General features: G+C 45.7%; 1 protein-coding gene across 2 annotated transcripts in view; it reads left to right on the top strand.

Moving 5' to 3' along the window:
* The window catches only part of PROM2 (prominin 2), a 96,125-nt gene that overhangs the window by 13,888 nt on the left and 55,466 nt on the right, over nucleotides 1-26,771 (top strand). The gene's annotated exons all lie outside the window — the stretch shown is intronic.

Raw genomic sequence — 26,771 nt, 5'->3', positions numbered from 1 at the left:
CAATAAAGTTTAATATATTTTGTATCAAAGAAAATGTGGGATATTTATCATTTCTCTAAGCTATATTTCTGGTGGAAAAAGTCACAATTCCTGTGTTTGCAAGTGACATTTGTACGCTGCCCTCGCCACTTTCAGGGAAGTAACATGGCGGAGAGGGAGTGGGGCCAGTGGGCCACACAAATGTATCTCCTTTTAAGCCAGTTGAAAATGAAAGATTGAAATCAGAACTTGGGCCCACCGAAAAATCCTCTGGTACTCTGGTGGACTAGCTCATCCCTGACTGTTTCCTATTTAAGAGATGTTTGGAGACATATGTGATTCTTATTGATAGTTCCGTTTTTTGGGAAAGAGAGCCCAGTCATTTCACATTAATATTGGAACAAAGTCACACACACAACTTTAGCTGGACTAAGAAGCATGTAGCCCTAGCTTACCGTGTGATGGCAGCGGTTCACCTTGGTACATTCTATTTTTACCCACTTTAGACCCATATTGTCTGCCATTCCTTTTAAGTGGAGTATTATCCCTTTAAAAATATAATGCTGCACCAAGAGCTACATTATTTTCCATTAAGATAAGCTTTGATCTTCAATGATTTCTCTCTTCTTGGAGGGACTGAGGCCTTTAACCCATGTCTTTATCTGCTTCCCTCTGATGAGATCAGAAAAAGAGGATTATAAAGAGCGCAGCTGAACGCCATGTATTCTGGATGCCAGTATCAGCTCCAGTGTATAATTAATGTTGTAAGGAAACAAAGTCTTAGCAATAGATTGCAAGTCATCAGTCCAAGATGCTAGCAGTTTCTTATTTTCTACCCTAAAATCCATGCTAGCTATATTTATTTAATGGCGAAAAGATTTGAAGCACATTAAATACTGTATCAGGAAGGATAAAAGCACTGTAAGTGGGGACATTGCTCTACGTCTGAGAACAAGCTTCATACGCTCCACTGATGATAGGGAGAGACAGCTGGAATCCCATGGGGAAAAGGTAAGAAATCAAAGCAGGGACTATTTGGAAGTAGGAAAAGTAGAAAGAGAAGGAGGTCACAGACGTGTTACATTATGACAGGAGGTCACAGTAAATGTTCCGGTGGGGCACATCAATCCTGACGCTTTACTGTAGGCCACAGCTACAAAATCTCTATGACCCTTCCATCACTGCAATTTACTATGCGCACTCTCCCCCAAGTATAACCTTCGAAGGAGTGTGACTTTGAGAGTGTCACTGTCCTAGGATCCAGAAGAAAACCTTAATTTATGTATTTTATTATATGCACTTGCAGTAGAGCCGGATTGGGGTTATGCACTCTAAGGCCAATAATATGCAATGGCTGGGTCAGGTGTAAATGATAGTTTATAGCTTTGTTCGTGACGCCAATTGCAGCGTGCGCAGGGTACTAACACAGGGCCCTTTAAGGTGTTGTAACTCACGTACCAGGTTAGGAATGCCAGAGTGGTGTAATGTCTCTGTGTGGTAATGGCAATAGTGTCAACGGTGTCTCCTACCTTGGTACGGCTGGACTTTTGGATTCTGGCTCACTTGCAATAAAATGAGTGTGGTGCTAGTAGGATTAATTGAGGAACTTGCAGCAGTAATTGAGATCCAGACTTTGAATACATTTTAAACTTGTCTTTACTAGATGCAGCTTTCATCCAAGTGAAAAACAGCATTAGTCTTTGGTCCCAGCAGGTATTGGCAATGTGTGGCAGGAATCTGGCTTCTGCGCTATCATGTGCCTGGAGCTTTTGCAGGAAAAGGACGTCTGCTTAGTAGCTCTGTAATGTGGCAGGAATATATCTTCTGCACTATCTATCATCTGCTGTCTTGGGAACTGACTTGCTGAGGAGGAATTTGGCTTCTCCTGGTCTCTGGACGGTACTCACAGTTAGCTTCACAGGGTATGTTTCTTCCTGGACTACTGGAGGTGGCTGCTTGCTTCTACCAGCTGAGGCTGCAAGGCTCAGGCTAGGGATGATTATCAATTGTCTCAGCCGAGACAAGATCCTGGCTTTGGATCCCTAAATCTGGGAGCTCCTTCACACACACCCTACCCCTAGCAGGGGTGGGTTACACTGACTCTAACTTCCTTCTCTCCTCATGAGGCAGGACATGGGCGAGCCCACTCTGCTCAAAGAGAGGGGAGCTAAACTGGAATAAACTATTCCAGTCTAGAAACACTAAACTGGCTAAATCCTTGTTGAACACATTGCTGCCACCTGCTGGTGAACATATAAATTGCAACAATATATATTTACAAGGCTTAAAATGCACAATTGTGAGGAAATTATATGAAATTACACAAGATGACAATGTTAATGCCCTTAACAGGTTGTAGTGGGGTAAAATAATTTCGTAACATAACTCTGGGATGTTACACACTTATGTAGATAGCACTGCTATATATTTCACAGTGACTTACAGACATTAGCATCACTCACTGTGCCCAATGGGGCTCAAAATCTAAGTTCCCTATCAGTATGTCTTTGGAGTGTGAGAGGAAACCGGAGTAGCCGGAGGAAACCCAGGCAGAACATACAAACTCCATGCGGATGTTGTCCCTTGTCGAATTTGCTCTGCAAGGCACCAGTGCTAACCACTTTAATAAGACCAGGAGGCGAGTCTGCACCACCTGGAACCTGGGGACTGGGACCAGTGAGCAGAGCTGTAACATAAGTAGTTAGTGGAAGGAGGTTCCAACTGTTACCACATTGGTGTCCCTGAGACATGATCTAATGGGTTAGCTACTATGGAAGCTGGTGGGCCTAAAGAAGATTCCAAAATCTGCTATATGTATAAGCCTATTAAACTAACTGACATAATAAACTACAGGACGGAATTATTGCAGTGTATTATATCACTGATCACATGTAAACAAAAAAAAAGAAGTAAAAAGTTGAATAAAATTGTTATATAGAATTCAATAAAATTGAAATCAATATTTTTTACAAAACAGTTTACTCACTATTAATAGCTGTTTCAAGGTCCCCCCAGATGTTTTTATGTATTTTTCGACATCAGCAGTGCGCCGACAGTCCCCCACTGATTGTTGACATCTATGTTTATGTGTGCGGTAACTTCCTGCCGCACTGCCTTCTGGGTCCCAGTGCAGAGCAGCATCTCGTTGTTTCTGGTGTCTGTCTGCTCCTCCGTGCATCCGCCCCCCTGATTCATATGCCGCACATATTCCTCCCCCTTAATTACGCCCCTAAACTCTGCCTTCTTCACTGATAATAAAGCGCCCTGCCCGGTGGCGTCACCGGACCAGAGGGGCGTGGCTTAGCGCGGTTTGTTGCCGCCTAGCTACCGCCCATCCATGCGCTGTGAATAATTGCTTTGGCTGACGGTGACGTCACCGGGCTTCTTGCGAAGCTGAAGAGGAGGCTTCGCTCTGCAGAAAGGGACCCGGTACGTCACTGACTCTTAGAAGAACGGCACTTCCGGATGAGATTTTATGAATTGCATAAGGGGCATCAGAAATGTCTGTTAAAGGTAGGATAGGCATGAATGTAATATTTAGGGGACAACAATGTCCCCAATCCTGGACAACCCCTTTAAATTTAAATATATTTTAAAAAGTGTACATAAATGGTATTTCCCTAACTGTAATGACCCATACTATACATTTTCCATGTTATTTAAAGGGGTTATCCTACTAATAATCTAAAAAAATTAACATAACAATCTCTTTCTAACAAAGCTAGAATCAGCCCTGTGCCTCACATGGATTTAGAGATATCACCATTTATTGCTCCAATTTTTCTGCTAGATTTATTACAAGCTGGCAGCTCAGGTGGCGTGCACGTTCTCAGGAGTGTGTCCTTTCTGCTGCAGATGCTGGCAGTTGAAGGATGAAACTGAGCATATGCTTTTGTCTCAGTGAGCAGGACTGAGAAATTACAAAAAGAGCAAACAGCAGGTGGCGCTATACAGATAGATTTCACTGAACAACTTAGTAGCTATAATAAATGTTTAATTACATGCAATTGCAAAAGTATTCACTCAGGTGCTGGTTTGAAAACTGTAGAATATATTATGTGGAAAAACCTACACCATGAATACCAGGGGAAAAAACAAAAAAAGTTGGAACGGTTCATCAATAAGTCACATGAATGTACCCCAAAATGGTGCCAATGAAAACTACAACTTGTTTTAATAAGCCCTTGGTAAGCTACATTGATGGTGAAAAAAAAGTAATGGCGACATACAGATGAATGATTTTTAACTTAAAAAAATAATTTTTATTGTGCAAATTAGTAAAACATAAAAAAACTGTATACATCTCCATGATCGTAAGGGTACCATTGAAAAATACATCCCAAAAATAGAGGGTCCTCGAGTCCCTTGTGTACTTGTTGGGGCACCGCTCCAGACTGAGATAATCCCACAGAAGTGAATGGAGAGGTGGACTGACTTCAGAACGGGAACTTGTGGACCCCCCACTATCAGATTGCTCGATGTCCTAGTGGTCACAGCCCCATCGGTCTGACCTTTGTAACCTATCCTGTGAAAAGGTCACAAATAGTGATGAGTGAATTGATTCTTTACAATAAAAATTCAACTAAAATTTTTAAAAAAATTGGATTCTGTACAGTTAGAAGACAAGAGAGAGAGAGAGAATATCATCCATAACTTGTCAGGTCATCTGAAGCACTTTCGATTCAGGATCGAATCAGACCCGAATCGTATTTTTTGATATTCACTCATCACCACTAGTCATAAATACGTTTTGTGGGATAACTCCTTTAAGGCCAAAATAGCTGGTCAAATAAAGCTAAATTAGTAAAGTCCTAAATGTGTCTAACTTAACCAAACTCCAGAGTGCTCCCCTTCAGAACCCGGGACACGTAATACGGGTGAGGTTTTTCTCTTGGGTGAGGATTTTCTCTTGGTTACATTATTCAAAGGCTTATTGATTGTGAGTGGGAAAGTTTTTAAGTGCAGGTTTATTGTACGTTGGCTTTCATATTCCTATACTTTACATGAGTATGGCCTTTATATTACTGGCTAGGCCTCCACTTTGACTAAAACTTCTGTGCACTGATAAATTGAGGTCATTGTCCCTTAGACATTGGGATGTGGCTTCTTCTGTCTATAAAAGAATGTCAAGATAATACTGTAATTATGACAATTCTCAATGACAGACGAGAACTGAACAATATCAGATGGTCATGAACTCAACAATTTTTTTACAATTACAGATTAAGTGCATGAGATTAGAGAAAGGCTGTGATTTTTTTTTTTTTAGCACATATCATATGTAACCGCATTTGTCCCATTGTCATAAAAGCATTGCATCACCCTTGTCACACCCTTCATTGTGCTCTGGTTAAAAAGAGAGATGTGAAGTCAGCATTACCTGTTGTCAATAGGACGGTACCAATAGGGAGGTCAGAGGTAGTAGTCACACCCGGACCCCGGAGCACTGGGCAGGTGAAATGCTACTCTGCTACATAAGACAACATCAGGATAATAAATGGAAGGAGGGAGGCAATGGGGTGAGGTTTTGCATTAAGGCTCAGGAGTTTCAAGGTACACCTCTGCCACATGTTATTGATCCAGAAAAACCAGTATTATTATATTACCAGTTTCAACATTACTCCTATGTGGCAATCATTATGTCATACAACGACTATTACTCAGGTCCTATACACGTTCTTGTGGAAATCATTGACAGTTACCAATTATTACTAGTCCTCACGTCCCCAGTAGGGTAACATTAGCAGTTTACAGCAGGGGAACTTTACTAGTCTTCTGTGGGAATCATTACCAGTATCATGTGGGGGCGATTACCAGTTATTTTCTGCAGGAACCATACTAATTCCTATGAGAATGATTGTTTGTTTCTGTGGGAACCATTAACTGTCCCTAGAAGTAAATATTACCCGTCTCATGTGGGAACCATTGACTGTCCCTATGTCCCTAGAATGAAACTAGCTATCTCATGTGGGAACCATTGCAGGTTTCTTGTATGAACCATTACTAGTCATCCCTAGACTGTGTCATAAGTTGGAAATTAGGTCCTATGGGGGTCATTAACAGTGCCCATTAGTATGGCAGAGTGAAAGCAATAAGCAGTTTCCAGTGGAAACCATTACTAGTCTTGTGTGGAAATAATTACCACCAGAGTCCAGCGGGTGCTATTAACAGTGCCCTCTGGGGAGTATTATGAATATTACCAATCTCCCATAGGAACGCTTTTGAGTAGAGATGAGCGAATTTCTCAAAAATTCCATTCGGTCAGTTCACCGAATTTTCCGAAAAGTTTTGATTCGATTCAATTCAAATTAATTTGTGGCGAATCGCGTAAAAAAAAGCTTTTTTTCTGGCTGCAAAGAGCCTGTATAGTGGTGTAGAACACTGTGCCTTGCATTAACACGCATAGGGAGTCTGCTGTGGTAGTGAAATAATACTGTGAGTCAGTATGACATGCAGATGACAGGCGTCACTCTTAGAATCACTGCACACTTCACTTATTTGGTCAGTTACGGGGCCAAAACTGACCAAATAACTCAAGTGTGAACTCAGCCTTACAGGTCGATATTAGCGTCAGGAATAAAGAACCGTGCAGAGGCCCAAGATTCTGCTGTAGCGTGAAAGAGCGCACTCCTTTTACACCGTCGTCAGCTGATTCCACATAGATGTCTACAGAACCTGTTCTATTAAACGCTTATACAAGTAGAGCCCCCCGACAGAGTGGAAAGGGTGTCAGCAGTAGGTTTGTGTTGACGTCACTGATTATTTTGCCCTTCCTCTGATCCATCAGAACAATAACCCACAAAAAACGGATCCTGTCTGTGGAGCATCTGCCTTCACTCGGTCAGCAATTGGCCAGTAATCCATCAGTATTGCTAATGCCCCCCAAAAAAACAGAAGTGGATCCAAAACAGAGATGACACGTGAATGGAATATTTGCTTGTTTTCTGTGTTTTGTACCCACTCCTGCTTTTGGCTACCAAATCATAAGCCAATTCTGATGGGACCATACAGGCCTTACAGCTGCTACACAGACAGGATCCGTTGTGCAACTCATTTTTCCTTCCTTCTTTCCTCCCTTTTTCCCCCCACTAATGCACAACAAAAAATGGCTTTAGAACATATAACTGCGGCCGTGAATGGCAAATAAAGTTTTTTTTTACCACTAATACACGCCAAAAAGGGCTGTGATTCTCTCACTTCACCACACAACGGCTAATAGCCCCTTTTTTATCCCCCCCCCCCCCACTAATACACAACAAAAAAAAGGCTTAAGAATAGGGATGAGCGAACTCGAACTGTATAGTTCGGGTTCGTACCGAATTTTGGGGTGTCCGTGACACGGACCCGAACCCGGACATTTTCGTAAAAGTCCGGGTTCGGGTTCGGTGTTCGTCGCTTTCTTCGCGCTTTTGTGACGCTTTCTTGGCGCTTTTTGAAAGGCTGCAAAGCAGCCAATCAACAAGCGTCATACTACTTGCCCCAAGAGGCCATCACAGCCATGCCTACTATTGGCATGGCTGTGATTGGCCAGAGCACCATGTGACCCAGCCTCTATTTAAGCTGGAGTCACATAGCGCCGCCCGTCACTCTGCTCTGATTAGCGTAGGGAGAGGTTGCGGCTGCGACAGTAGGGCGAGATTAGGCAGATTAACTCCTCCAAAGGACTTGATTAACTGATCGATCTGCAGCTGTGGATCATTGAGCTGCTGATCCTCAATTGCTCACTGTTTTTAGGCTGCCCAGACCGTTTGTCAGTCACATTTTTCTGGGGTGATCGGCGGCCATTTTGTGTCTTGTGGTGCGCCAGCACAAGCTGCGACCAAGTGCATTTAACCCTCAATGGTGTGGTTGTTTTTTGGCTAAAGCCTACATCAGGGTGAAGCTGTCACACCAAGTGCATTTAACCAGCAATAGTCTGTTTATTTTTTGGCCATATACTACATCAGGGGCAAGCTGCGCCTGTCACCAAGTGCATTTAACCCTCAATGGTGCGTTTGTTTTTTGGCTAAAGCCTACATCAGGGTGAAGCTGTCACACCAAGTGCATTTAACCAGCAATAGTCTGTTAATTTTTTGGCCATATACTACATCAGGGGCAAGCTGCGCCCGTCACCAAGTGCATTTAACCCTCAGTAGTGTGGTTGGTCAAGCTATCACACCAAGTGCATTTAACCAGCAATAGTCTGTTCATTTTTTGGCCATATACTAAATCAGGGGCAAGCTGCGCCCGTCACCAAGTGCATTTAACCAGCAATAGTCTGTTCATTTTTTGGCCATATACTACATCAGGGGCAAGCTGCGCCCATCACCAAGTGCATTTAACCAGCAATAGTGTGGTTATTTTTTGGCCATATCCCAGTCTAATTCTGTCACTAAATCCATACCGGTCACCCAGCGCCTAAATACTAGGCCTCAAATTTATATCCAGCTAAATCTGTCCTTAGTGCTGTAGCTGGGCGAGTTATTTAGTGTCCGTTCAAGCACATTTCTTGTTCTGGGTTGAAATACAATTCCCAATTTAGCAATTTCATAATTTAGTGGTTTCTGCTATATCAGAGCTATTTGAAATCTATCCCTAAAAGGGTATATAATATTCAAGGTGCACATTGGGTCATTCAGAATAACTTCACACACACCCGCTACTGTGTATTTCCAAGTCTAATTCTGTCACTAAATCCATACCGGTCACCCAGCGCCTAAATACTAGGCCTCAAATTTATATCCAGCTAAATCTGTCCTTAGTGCTGTAGCTGGGCGAGTTATTTAGTGTCCGTTCAAGCACATTTCTTGTTCTGGGTTGAAATACAATTCCCAATTTAGCAATTTCATAATTTAGTGGTTTCTGCTATATCAGAGCTATTTGAAATCTATCCCTAAAAGGGTATATAATATTCAAGGTGCACATTGGGTCATTCAGAATAACTTCACACACACCCGCTACTGTGTATTTCCAAGTCTAATTCTGTCACTAAACCCATACCTGTCACCCAGCGCCTAAATACTAGGCCTCAAATTTATATCCAGCTAAATCTGTCCTTAGTGCTGTAGCTGGGCGAGTTATTTAGTGTCCGTTCAAGCACATTTCTTGTTCTGGGTTGAAATACAATTCCCAATTTAGCAATTTCATAATTTAGTGGTTTCTGCTATATCAGAGCTATTTGAAATCTATCCCTAAAAGGGTAGATCATATTGAAGGTGCACATAGGGACATTCAGAATAACTTCACACACCCGCTACTGTGCATTTCCAAGTCTAATTCTGTCACTAAACCCATACCTGTCACCCAGCGCCTAAATACTAGGCCTCAAATTTATATCCAGCTAAATCTGTCCTTAGTGCTGTAGCTGGGCGAGTTATTTAGTGTCCGTTCAAGCACATTTCTTGTTCTGGGTTGAAATACAATTCCCAATTTAGCAATTTCATAATTTAGTGGTTTCTGCTATATCAGAGCTATTTGAAATCTATCCCTAAAAGGGTAGATCATATTGAAGGTGCACATAGGGACATTCAGAATAACTTCACACACCCGCTACTGTGCATTTCCAAGTCTAATTCTGTCACTAAACCCATACCTGTCACCCAGCGCCTAAATACTAGGCCTCAAATTTATATCCTGCTAAATCTCTCGTTAACGCTGTCCTGTTGTGGCTGGGAAAGTTATTTAGTGTCCGTCAAAGCACATTTTTTGTTCTGGGTTGAAATACAATTCCCAATTTAGCAATTTCATAATTTAGTGGTTTCTGCTATATCAGAGCTATTTGAAATCTATCCCTAAAAGGGTAGATCATATTGAAGGTGCACATAGGGACATTCAGAATAACTTCACACACCCGCTACTGTGCATTTCCAAGTCTAATTCTGTCACTAAACCCATACCTGTCACCCAGCGCCTAAATACTAGGCCTCAAATTTATATCCAGCTAAATCTGTCCTTAGTGCTGTAGCTGGGCGAGTTATTTAGTGTCCGTTCAAGCACATTTCTTGTTCTGGGTTGAAATACAATTCCCAATTTAGCAATTTCATAATTTAGTGGTTTCTGCTATATCAGAGCTATTTGAAATCTATCCCTAAAAGGGTATATAATATTCAAGGTGCACATTGGGTCATTCAGAATAACTTCACACACACACGCTTCTGTGCATTTCCAAGTCTAATTCTGTCACTAAATCCATACCGGTCACCCAGCGCCTAAATACTAGGCCTCAAATTTATATCCCGCTGAATTTGAATACAATACATTGGGCCAAATAATATATTTGTTGTTGTGGTGAACCATAACAATGAGAAAAACATCTAGTAAGGGACGCGGACGTGGACATGATCGTGGTGGTGTTAGTGGACCCTCTGGTGCTGGGAGAGGACGTGGCCGTTCTGCCACATCCACACGTCCTAGTGTACCAACTACCTCAGGTCCCAGTAGCCGCCAGAATTTACAGCGATATATGGTGGGGCCCAATGCCGTTCTAAGGATGGTAAGGCCTGAGCAGGTACAGGCATTAGTCAATTGGGTGGCCGACAGTGGATCCAGCACGTTCACATTATCTCCCACCCAGTCTTCTGCAGAAAGCGCACAGATGGCGCCTGAAAACCAACCCCATCAGTCTGTCACATCACCCCCATGCATACCAGGGAAACTGTCTCAGCCTCAAGTTATGCAGCAGTCTCTTATGCTGTTTGAAGACTCCGCTGGCAGGGTTTCCCAAGGGCATCCACCTAGCCCTTCCCCAGCGGTGAAAGACATAGAATGCACTGACGCACAACCACTTATGTTTCCTGATGATGAGGACATGGGAATACCACCTTAGCATGTCTCTGATGATGACGAAACACAGGTGCCAACTGCTGCGTCTTTCTGCAGTGTGCAGACTGAACAGGAGGTCAGGGATCAAGACTGGGTGGAAGACGATGCAGGGGACGATGAGGTCCTAGACCCCACATGGAATGAAGGTCGTGCCACTGACTTTCACAGTTCGGAGGAAGAGGCAGTGGTGAGACCGAGCCAACAGCGTAGCAAAAGAGGGAGCAGTGGGCAAAAGCAGAACACCCGCCGCCAAGAGACTCCGCCTGCTACTGACCGCCGCCATCTGGGACCGAGCACCCCAAAGGCAGCTTCAAGGAGTTCCCTGGCATGGCACTTCTTCAAACAATGTGCTGACGACAAGACCCGAGTGGTTTGCACGCTGTGCCATCAGAGCCTGAAGCGAGGCATTAACGTTCTGAACCTGAGCACAACCTGCATGACCAGGCACCTGCATGCAAAGCATGAACTGCAGTGGAGTAAACACCTTAAAACCAAGGAAGTCACTCAGGCTCCCCCTGCTACCTCTTCTGCTGCTGCCGCCTCGGCCTATTCTGCTGCTGCCGCCTCGGCCTCTTCCTCCGCCTCTGGAGGAACGTTGGCACCTGCCGCCCAGCAAACAGGGGATGTACCACCAACACCACCACCACCACCTCCGTCACCAAGCGTCTCAACCATGTCACACGCCAGCGTTCAGCTCTCCATCTCACAAACATTTGATAGAAAGCGTAAATTCCCACCTAGCCACCCTCGATCCCTGGCCCTGAATGCCAGCATTTCTAAACTACTGGCCTATGAAATGCTGTCATTTAGGCTGGTGGACACAGACAGCTTCAAACAGCTCATGTCGCTTGCTGTCCCACAGTATGTTGTTCCCAGCCGGCACTACTTCCCGTGCCTTCCCTGCACAACCAAGTATCCGATAAAATCAAGTGTGCACTGCGCAACGCCATCTGTGGCAAGGTCCACCTAACCACAGATACGTGGACCAGTAAGCACGGCCAGGGACGCTATATCTCCCTAACTGCACACTGGGTAAATGTAGTGGCAGCTGGGCCCCAGGCGGAGAGCTGTTTGGCGCACGTCCTTCCGCCGCCAAGGATCGCAGGGCAACATTCTTTGCCTCCTGTTGCCACCTCCTCCTTCTCGGCTTCCTCCTCCTCTTCTTCCACCTGCTCATCCAGTCAGCCACACACCTTCACCACCAACTTCAGCACAGCCCGGGGTAAACGTCAGCAGGCCATTCTGAAACTCATATGTTTGGGGGACAGGCCCCACACCGCACAGGAGTTGTGGCGGGGTATTGAACAACAGACCGACGAGTGGTTGCTGCCGGTGAGCCTCAAGCCCGGCCTGGTGGTGTGTGATAATGGGCGAAATCTCGTTGCAGCTCTGGGACTAGCCAATTTGACGCACATCCCTTGCTTGGCGCATGTGCTGAATTTGGTGGTGCAGAAGTTCATTCACAACTACCCCGACATGTCAGAGCTGCTGCATAAAGTGCGGGCCGTCTGTTCGCGCTTCCGGCGTTCACATCCTGCTGCTGCTCGCCTGTCTGCGCTACAGCGTAACTTCGGCCTTCCCGCTCACCGCCTCATATGCGACGTGCCCACCAGGTGGAACTCCACCTTGCACATGCTGGACAGACTGTGCGAGCAGCAGCAGGCCATAGTGGAGTTTCAGCTGCAGCACGCACGGGTCAGTCGCACTACAGAACAGCACCACTTCACCACCAATGACTGGGCCTCCATGCGAGACCTGTGTGCCCTGTTGCGCTGTTTCGAGTACTCCACCAACATGGCCAGTGGCGATGACACCGTTATCAGCGTTACAATACCACTTCTATGTCTCCTTGAGAAAACACTTAGGGCGATGATGGAAGAGGAGGTGGCCCAGGAGGAGGAGGAGGAGGAGGAGGAAGAGGGGTCATTTTTAGCACTTTCAGGCCAGTCTCTTCGAAGTGACTCAGAGGGAGGTTTTTGGCAACAGCAGAGGCCAGGTACAAATGTGGCCAGCCAGGGCCCACTACTGGAGGACGAGGAGGACGAGGATGAGGAGGAGGTGGAGGAGGATGAGGATGAAGCATGGTCACAGCGGGGTGGCACCCAACGCAGCTCGGGTCCATCACTGGTGCGTGGCTGGGGGGAAAGGCAGGACGATGACGATACGCCTCCCACAGAGGACAGCTTGTCCTTACCCCTGGGCAGCCTGGCACACATGAGCGACTACATGCTGCAGTGCCTGCGCAACGACAGCAGAGTTGCCCACATTTTAACCTGTGCGGACTACTGGGTTGCCACCCTGCTGGATCCACGCTACAAAGACAATGTGCCCACCTTACTTCCTGCTCTGGAGCGTGATAGGAAGATGCGCGAGTACAAGCGCACGTTGGTAGACGCGCTACTGAGAGCATTCCCAAATGTCACAGGGGAACAAGTGGAAGCCCAAGGCCAAGGCAGAGGAGGAGCAAGAGGTCGCCAAGGCAGCTGTGTCACGGCCAGCTCCTCTGAGGGCAGGGTTAGCATGGCAGAGATGTGGAAAACTTTTGTCAACACGCCACAGCTAACTGCACCACCACCTGATACGCAACGTGTTAGCAGGAGGCAACATTTCACTAACATGGTGGAACAGTACGTGTGCACACCCCTCCACGTACTGACTGATGGTTCGGCCCCATTCAACTTCTGGGTCTCTAAATTGTCCACGTGGCCAGAGCTAGCCTTTTATGCCTTGGAGGTGCTGGCCTGCCCGGCAGCCAGCGTTTTGTCTGAACATGTATTCAGCACGGCAGGGGGCGTCATTACAGACAAACGCAGCCGCCTGTCTACAGCCAATGTGGACAAGCTGACGTTCATAAAAATGAACCAGGCATGGATCCCACAGGACCTGTCCGTCCCTTGTCCAGATTAGACATTAACTACCTCCCCATAACCATATATTATTGGACTCCAGGGCACTTCCTCATTCAATCCTATTTTTATTTTCATTTTACCATTATATTGCGAGGCTACCCAAAGTTGAATGAACCTCTCCTCTGCCTGTGTGCTAGACCTAAATATATGCCAATGGACTGTTGCAGTGGTGGCTGACATGAAGCCTGATTCTCTGCTATGACATGCAGACTAATTCTCTGCTGACATGAAGCCAGATTGTCTGTTACGGGACATCTCTCCTCTGCCTGGGTGCTGGGCCTAAATTTATGACAATGGACTGTTGCAGTGGTGGCTGACGTGAAGCCTGATTCTCTGCTATGACATGCAGACTGATTCTCTGCTGACATGAAGCCAGATTGTCTGTTACGGGACCTCTCTGCTCTGCCTGTGTGCTAGGCCTAAATATATGCCAATGGACTGTTGCAGTGGTGGGTGACGTGAAGCCTCATTCTCTGCTATGACATGCAGACTGATTCTCTGCTGTCATGAAGCCAGATTGTCTGTTACGGGACCTCTCTGCTCTGCCTGTGTGCTAGGCCTAAATATATGCCAATGGACTGTTGCAGTGGTGGGTGACGTGAAGCCTCATTCTCTGCTATGACATGCAGACTGATTCTCTGCTGACATGAAGCCAGATTGTCTGTTACGGGACCTCTCTGCTCTGCCTGTGTGCTAGGCCTAAATATATGCCAATGGACTGTTGCAGTGGTGGGTGACGTGAAGCCTCATTCTCTGCTATGACATGCAGACTGATTCTCTGCTGTCATGAAGCCAGATTGTCTGTTACGGGACCTCTCTGCTCTGCCTGTGTGCTAGGCCTAAATATATGCCAATGGACTGTTGCAGTGGTGGGTGACGTGAAGCCTCATTCTCTGCTATGACATGCAGACTGATTCTCTGCTGACATGAAGCCAGATTGTCTGTTACGGGACCTCTCTCCTCTGCCTGTGTGCTAGGCCTAAATATATGCCAATGGACTGTTGCAGTGGTGGCTGACGTGAAGCCTCATTCTCTGCTATGACATGCAGACTAATTCTCTGCTGACATGAAGCCAGATTGTCTGTTACGGGACCTCTCTCCTCTGCCTGGGTGCTGGGCCTAAATTTATGACAATGGACTGTTGCAGTGGTGGCTGACGTGAAGCCTCATTCTCTGCTATGACATGCAGACTGATTCTCTGCTGACATGAAGCCAGATCCTCTGTTACGGGACCTCTCTCCTCTGCCTGGGTGCTGGGCCTAAATTTATGACAATGGACTGTTGCAGTGGTGGCTGACGTGAAGCCTCATTCTCTGCTATGACATGCAGACTGATTCTCTGCTGACATGAAGCCAGATCCTCTGTTACGGGACCTCTCTCCTCTGCCTGGGTGCTGGGCCTAAATTTATGACAATGGACTGTTGCAGTGGTGGCTGACGTGAAGCCTCATTCTCTGCTATGACATGCAGACTGATTCTCTGCTGACATGAAGCCAGATCCTCTTTTACGGGACCTCTCTCCTCTGCCTGGGTGCTGGGCCTAAATTTATGACAATGGACTGTTGCAGTGGTGGCTGACGTGAAGCCTCATTCTCTGCTATGACATGCAGACTGATTCTCTGCTGACATGAAGCCAGATCCTCTGTTACGGGACCTCTCTCCTCTGCCTGGGTGCTGGGCCTAAATTTATGACAATGGACTGTTGCAGTGGTGGCTGACGTGAAGCCTGATTCTCTGCTATGACATGCAGACTGATTCTCTGCTGTCATGAAGCCAGATTGTCTGTTACGGGACCTCTCTGCTCTGCCTGTGTGCTAGGCCTAAATATATGCCAATGGACTGTTGCAGTGGTGGGTGACGTGAAGCCTCATTCTCTGCTATGACATGCAGACTGATTCTCTGCTGACATGAAGCCAGATTGTCTGTTACGGGACCTCTCTGCTCTGCCTGTGTGCTAGGCCTAAATATATGCCAATGGACTGTTGCAGTGGTGGGTGACGTGAAGCCTCATTCTCTGCTATGACATGCAGACTGATTCTCTGCTGTCATGAAGCCAGATTGTCTGTTACGGGACCTCTCTGCTCTGCCTGTGTGCTAGGCCTAAATATATGCCAATGGACTGTTGCAGTGGTGGGTGACGTGAAGCCTCATTCTCTGCTATGACATGCAGACTGATTCTCTGCTGACATGAAGCCAGATTGTCTGTTACGGGACCTCTCTCCTCTGCCTGTGTGCTAGGCCTAAATATATGCCAATGGACTGTTGCAGTGGTGGCTGACGTGAAGCCTCATTCTCTGCTATGACATGCAGACTAATTCTCTGCTGACATGAAGCCAGATTGTCTGTTACGGGACCTCTCTCCTCTGCCTGGGTGCTGGGCCTAAATTTATGACAATGGACTGTTGCAGTGGTGGCTGACGTGAAGCCTCATTCTCTGCTATGACATGCAGACTGATTCTCTGCTGACATGAAGCCAGATCCTCTGTTACGGGACCTCTCTCCTCTGCCTGGGTGCTGGGCCTAAATTTATGACAATGGACTGTTGCAGTGGTGGCTGACGTGAAGCCTCATTCTCTGCTATGACATGCAGACTGATTCTCTGCTGACATGAAGCCAGATCCTCTGTTACGGGACCTCTCTCCTCTGCCTGGGTGCTGGGCCTAAATTTATGACAATGGACTGTTGCAGTGGTGGCTGACGTGAAGCCTCATTCTCTGCTATGACATGCAGACTGATTCTCTGCTGACATGAAGCCAGATCCTCTTTTACGGGACCTCTCTCCTCTGCCTGGGTGCTGGGCCTAAATTTATGACAATGGACTGTTGCAGTGGTGGCTGACGTGAAGCCTCATTCTCTGCTATGACATGCAGACTGATTCTCTGCTGACATGAAGCCAGATCCTCTGTTACGGGACCTCTCTCCTCTGCCTGGGTGCTGGGCCTAAATTTATGACAATGGACTGTTGCAGTGGTGGCTGACGTGAAGCCTGATTCTCTGCTATGACATGCAGACTGATTCTCTGCTGACATGAAGCCATATTGTCTGTTACGGGACCTCTCTGCTCTGCCTGTGTGCTAGGCCTAAATATATGCCAATGGACTGTTGCAGTGGTGGGTGACGTGAAGCCTCATTCTCTGCTATGACATGCAGACTGATTCTCTGCTGACATGAAGCCAGATTGTCTGTTACGGGACCTCTCTGCTCTGCCTGTGTGCTAGGCCTAAATATATGCCAATGGACTGTTGCAGTGGTGGGTGACGTGAAGCCTCATTCTCTGCTATGACATGCAGACTGATTCTCTGCTGTCATGAAGCCAGATTGTCTGTTACGGGACCTCTCTGCTCTGCCTGTGTGCTAGGCCTAAATATATGCCAATGGACTGTTGCAGTGGTGGGTGACGTGAAGCCTCATTCTCTGCTATGACATGCAGACTGATTCTCTGCTGACATGAAGCCAGATTGTCTGTTACGGGACCTCTCTCCTCTGCCTGGGTGCTAGGCCTAAATATATGCCAATGGACTGTTGCAGTGGTGGCTGACGTGAAGCCTCATTCTCTGCTATGACATGCAGACTAATTCTCTGCTGACATGAAGCCAGATTGTCTGTTACGGGACCTCTCTCCTCTGCCTGGGTGCTGGGCCTAAATTTATGACAATGGACTGTTGCAGTGGTGGCTGACGTGAAGCCTCATTCTCTGCTATGACATGCAGACTGATTCTCTGCTGACATGAAGCCAGATCCTCTGTTACGGGACCTCTCTCCTCTGCCTGGGTGCTGGGCCTAAATTTATGACAATGGACTGTTGCAGTGGTGGCTGACGTGAAGCCTCATTCTCTGCTATGACATGCAGACTGATTCTCTGCTGACATGAAGCCAGATCCTCTGTTACGGGACCTCTCTCCTCTGCCTGGGTGCTGGGCCTAAATTTATGACAATGGACTGTTGCAGTGGTGGCTGACGTGAAGCCTCATTCTCTGCTATGACATGCAGACTGATTCTCTGCTGACATGAAGCCAGATCCTCTTTTACGGGACCTCTCTCCTCTGCCTGGGTGCTGGGCCTAAATTTATGACAATGGACTGTTGCAGTGGTGGCTGACGTGAAGCCTCATTCTCTGCTATGACATGCAGACTGATTCTCTGCTGACATGAAGCCAGATCCTCTGTTACGGGACCTCTCTCCTCTGCCTGGGTGCTGGGCCTAAATTTATGACAATGGACTGTTGCAGTGGTGGCTGACGTGAAGCCTGATTCTCTGCTATGACATGCAGACTGATTCTCTGCTGTCATGAAGCCAGATTGTCTGTTACGGGACCTCTCTGCTCTGCCTGTGTGCTAGGCCTAAATATATGCCAATGGACTGTTGCAGTGGTGGGTGACGTGAAGCCTGATTCTCTGCTATGATATGAAGACTGATTCTCTGCTGACATGAAGCCAGATTGTTACGGGACCTTTCTCCTCTGCCTGGGTTCTGGGCCTAAATTTATGAAAATTGACTCTTACAGTGGTGGGTGACGTGAAGCCTGATTCTCTGCTATGATATGAAGACTGATTCTCTGCTGACATGAAGCCAGATTCTCTGTTACGGGACCTCTCTCCTCTGCCTGGGTGCTGGGCCTAAATTTATGACAATGGACTGTTGCAGTGGTGGCTGACGTGAAGCCTGATTCTCTGCTATGACATGCAGACTGATTCTCTGCTGACATGAAGCCAGATCCTCTGTTACGGGACCTCTCTCCTCTGCCTGTGTGTGTGCTGGGCCTAAATATATGCCAATGGACTGCTGCAGTGGTGGCTGACGTGAAGCCTCATTCTCTGCTATGACATGCAGACTGATTCTCTGCTGACATGAAGCCAGATTCTCTGTTACGGGACCTCTCTCCTCTGCCTGTGTGTGTGCTGGGCCTAAATATATGCCAATGGACTGTTGCAGTGGTGGCTGACGTGAAGCCTCATTCTCTGCTATGACATGCAGACTGATTCTCTGCTGACATGAAGCCAGATTCTCTGTTACGGGACCTCTCTCCTCTGCCTGTGTGTGTGCTGGGCCTAAATATATGCCAATGGACTGTTGCAGTGGTGGCTGACGTGAAGCCTCATTCTCTGCTATGACATGCAGACTAATTCTCTGCTGACATGAAGACAGATTCTCTGTTACGGGACCTCTCTCCTCTGCCTGTGTGTGTGCTGGGCCTAAATATATGCCAATGGACTGTTGCAGTGGTGGCTGACGTGAAGCCTCATTCTCTGCTATGACATGCAGACTGATTCTCTGCTGACATGAAGCCAGATTCTCTGTTACGGGACCTCTCTCCTCTGCCTGTGTGTGTGCTGGGCCTAAATATATGCCAATGGACTGTTGCAGTGGTGGCTGACGTGAAGCCTCATTCTCTGCTATGACATGCAGACTAATTCTCTGCTGACATGAAGACAGATTCTCTGTTACGGGACCTCCCTCCTCTGCCTGGGTGCTGGGCCTAAATATATGCCAATGGACTGTTGCAGTGGTGGCTGACGTGAAGCCTCATTCTCTGCTATGACATGCAGACTAATTCTCTGCTGACATGAAGACAGATTCTCTGTTACGGGACCTCCCTCCTCTGCCTGGGTGCTGGGCCTAAATATATGCCAATGGACTGTTGCAGTGGTGGCTGACGTGAAGCCTCATTCTCTGCTATGACATGCAGACTGATTCTCTGCTGACATGAAGCCAGATTCTCTGTTACGGGACCTCTCTCCTCTGCCTGTGTGTGTGTTGGGCCTAAATATATGCCAATGGACTGTTGCAGTGGTGGCTGACGTGAAGCCTCATTCTCTGCTATGACATGCAGACTAATTCTCTGCTGACATGAAGACAGATTCTCTGTTACGGGACCTCCCTCCTCTGCCTGGGTGCTGGGCCTAAATATATGCCAATGGACTGTTGCAGTGGTGGCTGACGTGAAGCCTCATTCTCTGCTATGACATGCAGACTAATTCTCTGCTGACATGAAGACAGATTCTCTGTTACGGGACCTCTCTCCTCTGCCTGGGTGCCGGGGCCTAAATATCTGAGAATGGACTGTTCCAGTGGTGGGTGACAGGAAGCCAGATTCTCTGCTATGGAACCTCTCTCCAATTGATTTTGGTTAATTTTTATTTATTTAATTTTTATTTTAATTCATTTCCCTATCCACATTTGTTTGCAGGGGATTTACCTACATGTTGCTGCCTTTTGCAGCCCTCTAGCTCTTTCCTGGGCTGTTTTACAGCCTTTTTAGTGCCGAAAAGTTCGGGTCCCCATTGACTTCAATGGGGTTCGGGTTCGGGACGAAGTTCGGATCGGGTTCGGATCCCGAACCCGAACATTTCCGGGATGTTCGGCCGAACTTCTCGAACCCGAACATCCAGGTGTTCGCTCAACTCTACTTAAGAACATATAACAGCGGCTGTGAATGGCAAATAATACTTTTTTTTGCCACTAATACACGCCAAAAAGGGCTGTAATTTTCTCACTTCAACATACAACGGCTAATTTCCCCCTTTTTTTCCCCACTAATACATGCCAAAAAAAGTCTTTAGAACATCTATATAACTGCACCGCAGAAGAGCTAATAAGACCCCAATAACAAGAACAGTTTGCTGGAATTACAGAGGTATTCTCTATTGCAAATCTGAAATGAGCAGCAGTATAATTGCAATTTGGATCCGCAGTCAGTGCAGCAAGGTGTAATAGGATTGTTCCTATTACCCAGGCTGTAACCTTCCCTACTGAACCCTGTTCTGCTTCAGTACTGTGGAATGATTCCTCCATATCCTTTCCCTGAACTTCTATAAAGAAAAATAAAAGTTTTCAAGTTTTTCCTACCACTGTCCCTAGCGCCTGCTGACTTCTTTCCCTGCACTAAGTAAGCTGGTTAATCGCTAAATACAAGATGGCTGAGGCTATTTAAAGGGATGTGACATCACAGAGCTGGCTGCTGATTGGCTGCATGCATGGCATTGTGGGTGATCCCTCATTCCTAGAGTTCCTTGCTCCATGTCCTAACATGTGCAGCAGCCATTTTAGGAAGCGTGAGCAAATTCTGATTCAGTGCGAATCAAATAATTCCTGAAATTTGTATCGAATTCCACTTTGTCAGCTTTGATTTGCTCATCTCTACTTATGAGTATCCTCTGGGAACCATTATCAGTGTGTTAGAACAAATACAACCTCCATTATTAGTGCTCACTTATTACCGCAATTAATGTCCTGTAGGAGCCATCAATTACCAAAGTTCTGTGGGATTTTTTAATCTATTTTCTTGTTTTAGGTACAAAGGGTGGCTATCAATAAATTCTCACTTTATTTTTGCAAGGAATCATAGTAACATAGTTGATAAGGCTTAAAAAGACATTTGTCTATCCAGTTCGGCCTGTTATCCTGCAAGTTGATCCAGAGGAAGGTAAAAAAAAAAAAAACTGTGAGGTAGAAGCCAATTTTCCTCACTTTAGGGGAATAAAAAATTCCTTCCCAACTCCAATCAGGCAATCAGAATAACTCCCTGGATCAACGACCCCTCTGTAGTAGCTATAGCCTGTAATATTATTACGCTCCAGAAATACATCCAGGCCCCTCTTGAATTCCTTTATTGTACTCACCATCACCACCTCCTCTGGCAGAGAGTTCCATAGTCTCACTGCTCTTACCGTAAAGAATCCTCTTCTATATTTATGTACAAACCTTCTTTCCTCCAGACGCAGAGGATGTCCCCTCGTCACAGTCACAGTCCTGGGAATAAATAGATGATGGGAGACATCTCTGCACTGACCCCTCAGTCGTCTTTTTTCTAAAGTGAATAACCCTAATTTTAATAATCTTTCAGGGTACTGTAGTCCCCCCATTCCAGTTATTACTTTAGTTGCCCTCCTCTGAACCCTTTCCAGCTCTGCTATGTCTGCCTTTTTCACAGGAGCCCAGAACTGTACACAGTACTCCATGTGTGGTCTGACTAGTGATTTGTAAAGTGGTAGGACTATGTTCTCATCACGGGCATCTGTGCACCTTTTGATGCAACCCATTATCTTATTGGCCTTGGCAGCAGCTGCCTGACACTGGTTTTTGCAGCTTAGTTTGATGTTCACTAAAATCGACCACCAGAGGACTCAGGTAGCTCAGTACAGTCGCACCAAACACCACACTACACTACACCCCCCCCGTCACTTATTAACCCCTTATAAACCCCTGATCACCCATGATCACCCCATATAAACTCCCTGATCACCCCCCTGTCATTGATCACCCCCCTGTCAGGCTCCGTTCAGACGTCCGTATGATTTTTACGGATCCACGGATACATGGATCGGATCCGCAAAACACATGCGGACGTCTGAATGGAGCCTTACAGGGGGGGTGATCAATGACAGGCGGGTGATCACCCATATACACTCCCTGATCACCCCCTGTCATTGATCACCCGCCTGTCATTGATCACCCCCCTGTAAGACTCCATTCAGACGTCCGCATGTGTTTTGGTATCCATGGATCCGTAAAAATCATGCGGACGTCTGAATGGAGCCGTACAGGGGGGTGATCAATGACAGGCGGGTGATCACCCATATACACTCCCTGATCACCCCCTGTCATTGATCACCCCCCTGTAAGGCTCCATTCAGACGTCCGCATGATTTTTACGGATCCATGGATACATGGATCGGATCCGCAAAACACATGCGGACGTCTGAATGGAGCCTTACAGGGGGGTGATCAATGACAGGCGGGTGATCACCCATATACACTCCCTGATCACCCCCTGTCATTGATCACCCGCCTGTCATTGATCACCCCCCTGTAAGGCTCCATTCAGACGTCTGCATGTGTTTTGGTATCCATGGATCCGTAAAAATCATGCGGACGTCTGAATGGAGCCGTACAGGGGGGTGATCAATGACAGGCGGGTGATCACCCATATACACTCCCTGATCACCCCCTGTCATTGATCACCCGCCTGTCATTGATCACCCCCCTGTAAGGCTCCATTCAGACGTCCGCATGTGTTTTGCGGATCCGATCCATGTATCCATGGATCCGTAAAAATCATGCGGACGTCTGAATGGAGCCTTACAGGGGGGGTGATCAGTGACAGGGGGGTGATCAGGGAGTCTATATGGGTGATTACCCCCCTGTCATTGATCACCCCCCCTGTCATTGATCACCCCCCCCCCCCCCTGTAAGGCTCCATTCAGACATTTTTTTGGCCAAAGTTAGCGGAAATTTTTTGTTTGTTTTTGTTTTTGTTTTTTCTTACAAAGTCTCATATTCCACTAACTTGTGTCAAAAAATAAAATCTCCCATGAACTCGCCATACCCCTCACGGAATCCAAATGCGTAAACATTTTTAGACATTTATATTCCAGACTTCTTCTCACGCTTTAGGGCCCCTAAAAAGCCAGGGCAGTATAAATACCCCACATGTGACCCCATTTCGGAAAGAAGACACCCCAAGGTATTCGCTGAGGGGCATATTGAGTCCATGAAAGATTGAAATTTTTGTCCTAAGTTAGCGGAAAGTGAGACTTTGTGAGAAAAAAACAAAAAAAATCAATATCCGCTAACTTATGCAAAAAAAATAAAAATTTCTATAAACTCGCCAGGCCCCTCATTGAATACCTTGGGGTGTCTTCTTTCCAAAGTGGGGTCACATGTGGGGTATTTATACTGCCCTGGCTTTTTAGGGGCCCGAAAGTGTGAGAAGAAGTCTGGGATCCAAATGTCTAAAAATGCCCTCCTAAAAGGAATTTGGGCACCTTTGCGCATCTAGGCTGCAAAAAAGTGTCACACATCTGGTATCGCCGTACTCAGGAGAAGTTGGGCAATGTGTTTTGGGGTGTCATTTTACATATACCCATGCTGGGTAAGAAAAATATCTTGGTCAAATGCCAACTTTGTATAAAAAAATGGGAAAAGTTATCTTTTGCCAAGATATTTCTCTCACCCAGCATGGGTATATGTAAAATGACACCCCAAAACACATTCCCCAACTTCTCCCGAGTACAGCGATACCAGATGTGTGACACTTTTTTGCAGCCAAGGTGGGCAAAGGGGCACATATTCCAAAGAGCACCTTTCGGATTTCACAGGCCATTTTTTTTTACAGATTTTGTTTGCAAGGTACTTCTCACACATTTGGGCCCCTAAATTGCCAGGGCAGTATAACTACGCCAAAAGTGACCCCATTTTGGAAAGAAGACACCCCAAGGTATTCCGTGAGGGGCACGGCGAGTTCCTAGAATTTTTTTTTTTTTGTCACAAGTTAGCGGAAAATGATGATTTTTCTTTTTTTTTCTTTTTTCCTTACAAAATCTCATATTCCACTAACTTGCGACAAAAAAAAAAAAATTCTAGGAACTCGCCGTGCCCCTCACGGAATACCTTGGGGTGTCTTCTTTCCTAAATGGGGTTACATGTGGGGTATTTATACTGCCCTGGCAATTTAGGGGCCCAAATGTGTGAGAAGTACCTTGCAATCAAAATGTGTAAAAAATGGCCTGCGAAATCCGAAAGGTGCACTTTGGAATATGTGCCCCTTTGCCCACCTAGGCTGCAAAAAAGTGTCACACATCTGGTATCGCCGTACTCAGGAGAAGTTGGGAAATGTGTTTTGGGGTGTCATTTTACATATACCCATGCTGGGTGAGAAAAATATCTTGGTCAAATGCCAACTTTGTATAAAAAAATTGGAAAAGTTGTCTTTTGCCAAGATATTTCTCTCACCCAGCATGGGTATATGTAAAACGACACCCCAAAACACATTCCCCAACTTCTCCTGAGTACGGCGATACCAGATGTGTGACACTTTTTTGCTGCCAAGGTGGGCAAAGGGGCACATATTCCAAAGTGCACCTTTCGGATTTCACCGGTCATTTTTTACACATTTTGATTGCAAAGTTCTTCTCACACATTTGGGCCCCTAAATTGCCAGGGCAGTATAACTACCCGACAAGTGACCCCATTTTGGAAAGAAGACACCCCAAGGTATTCCGTGAGGGGCATGGCGAGTTCCTAGAATTTTTTATTTTTTGTCGCAAGTTTGTGGAATATGAGACTTTGTAAGAGAAAAATAAAAATAAAAAATCATCATCATTTTCCGCTAACTTGTGACAAAAAATAAAAAGTTCTATGAACTCACTATGCCCATCAGCAAATACCTTAGGGTGTCTACTTTCCGAAATGGGGTCATTTGTGGGGTTTTTCTACTGTTTGGGCATTGTAGAACCTCAGGAAACATGACAGGTGCTCAGAAAGTCAGAGCTGCTTCAAAAAGCGGAAATTCACATTTTTGTACCATAGTTTGTAAACGCTATAACTTTTACCGAAACCATTTTTTTTTTTTGCCCAAACATTTTTTTTTTATCAAAGACATGTAGAACTATAAATTTAGCAAAAAATTTATATATGGATGTCGTTTTTTTTTGCAAAATTTTACAGCTGAAAGTGAAAAATGACATTTTTTTGCAAAAAAATCGTTACATTTCGATTAATAACAAAAAAAGTAAAAATGTCAGCAGCAATAAAATACCACCAAATGAAAGCTCTATTAGTGAGAAGAAAAGGAGGTAAAATCCATTTGGGTGGTAAGTTGCATGACCGAGCGATAAACGGTGAAAGGAGTGTAGTGCCGAAGTGTAAAAAGTGCTCTGGTCATGAAGGGGGTTTCAGCTAGCGGGGCAGAAGTGGTTAAAGCAATTTTCATCACACTGCACTTCTTTAGCTGACTTTTTCACAAGCATCCAGGAATGGGGTGTAACACTTCTCTTTCTGCAATGCAACCACAGGGCAGACCCCAACATCAGACTATACTCTACACCTTTTTTATCAGTTGCTGTACTTACAATGTACGCTTCCACAATGTCCTCTGCAGGATGTGGCTATTCTCTCATGCAGAGGGCCAATCTGTTACAAGGATGTGCCCAGTAGTGATGAGCGGCATAGGCAATATCCGTTTTCGTGATAATTCACAAAACATTTTGCATAATATTCGCAATAAATTAGCAAATTTTTGAATTCGTGATCTCATCATTATTTTCACTATTACGCAAATCGGCACTATTTGTCACCGCATTGTGCTGCGCCTTTTTGTCAGAGTAGGTCCCACTCAAAGAGGCGACCTTAGCGTGGTGACTGGGCTTATGCCTTTTGATCAAAATGTACACTAATGCCTCTTGTACAGCATGCAGTATGGGGGGCTATGCAGTATAGGGGGACTGTGCACTTTATTATTGCGCTGAGAAGTGAGTTTGATTAGATCTAGGCATAGCGTTGTGGATGTGCGATCCAGTTCTGTTTTTCTCCCCTTGATATATGCATGTTGCATATGGAGGTAGCTGCATAATTGTTTTTGCATTAATTTCCAGGAGACCCAGTGCCCCATATTAGTGAGAACAGCCATATTGAGTTACTTATTGCACTCTATCCACTGCCATTTCTTCTTCTTCTACTACTTCACTATGCCTTGTTCTGAATATATTAGCTATCACAAAAATGTATAATACTGTCAAGTTTTACAGAACAAAAGCCACTTTCTATGACTCAATAGGGTTTTCTTCATTAGACAACCACTTTAATGATTTGCTGTCAGCTATCATGCTGAACTTGATTGAGGGTGGGTGGGGCTACATTCGGAATTTCCTGCCTTGGGCACCATGAATGAAAAGCAAACCTGTAAGGGGTTAATATTCCTATTTATTTTCTGAAGCCAACCTGGTGGCCTGACATGAAGATATATTACTCCCCACATAAGTAATGGGTAAATTTATTTAGTCTTGTGTGCCAGAAAAGGGGTATAAAAAAAGTCACCATTTGTTAAAAAAATTATATGACCTTTTTGGGGTTTTACGCTATGCTTTCCAAAAAAGTGCAAGTGGCATAGGTGGGGCTTAGCAAGAGGAGACATGGCCTCCTGTGACCCAGCAAATTTACTATAATTTATGCCAAAAGTTGGCATAAACAATACCTTAAATATACACCAGCTCATAGCTAGCATAGAGGGAGGAGGGTCAGAATGGTATCTAATTTATTGAGGCCTTCACCTCTTATTAAAATATTAGCATCTCAGGCCATAGAAACC

Source organism: Bufo gargarizans, chromosome 2, assembly GCF_014858855.1.
Source record: "Bufo gargarizans isolate SCDJY-AF-19 chromosome 2, ASM1485885v1, whole genome shotgun sequence".
NCBI classification, from domain to species: Eukaryota; Metazoa; Chordata; class Amphibia; order Anura; family Bufonidae; genus Bufo; species Bufo gargarizans.
The sequence above is the reverse complement of the archived record's forward strand: the minus strand, read 5'-3'. Positions and strand labels throughout refer to the sequence as shown.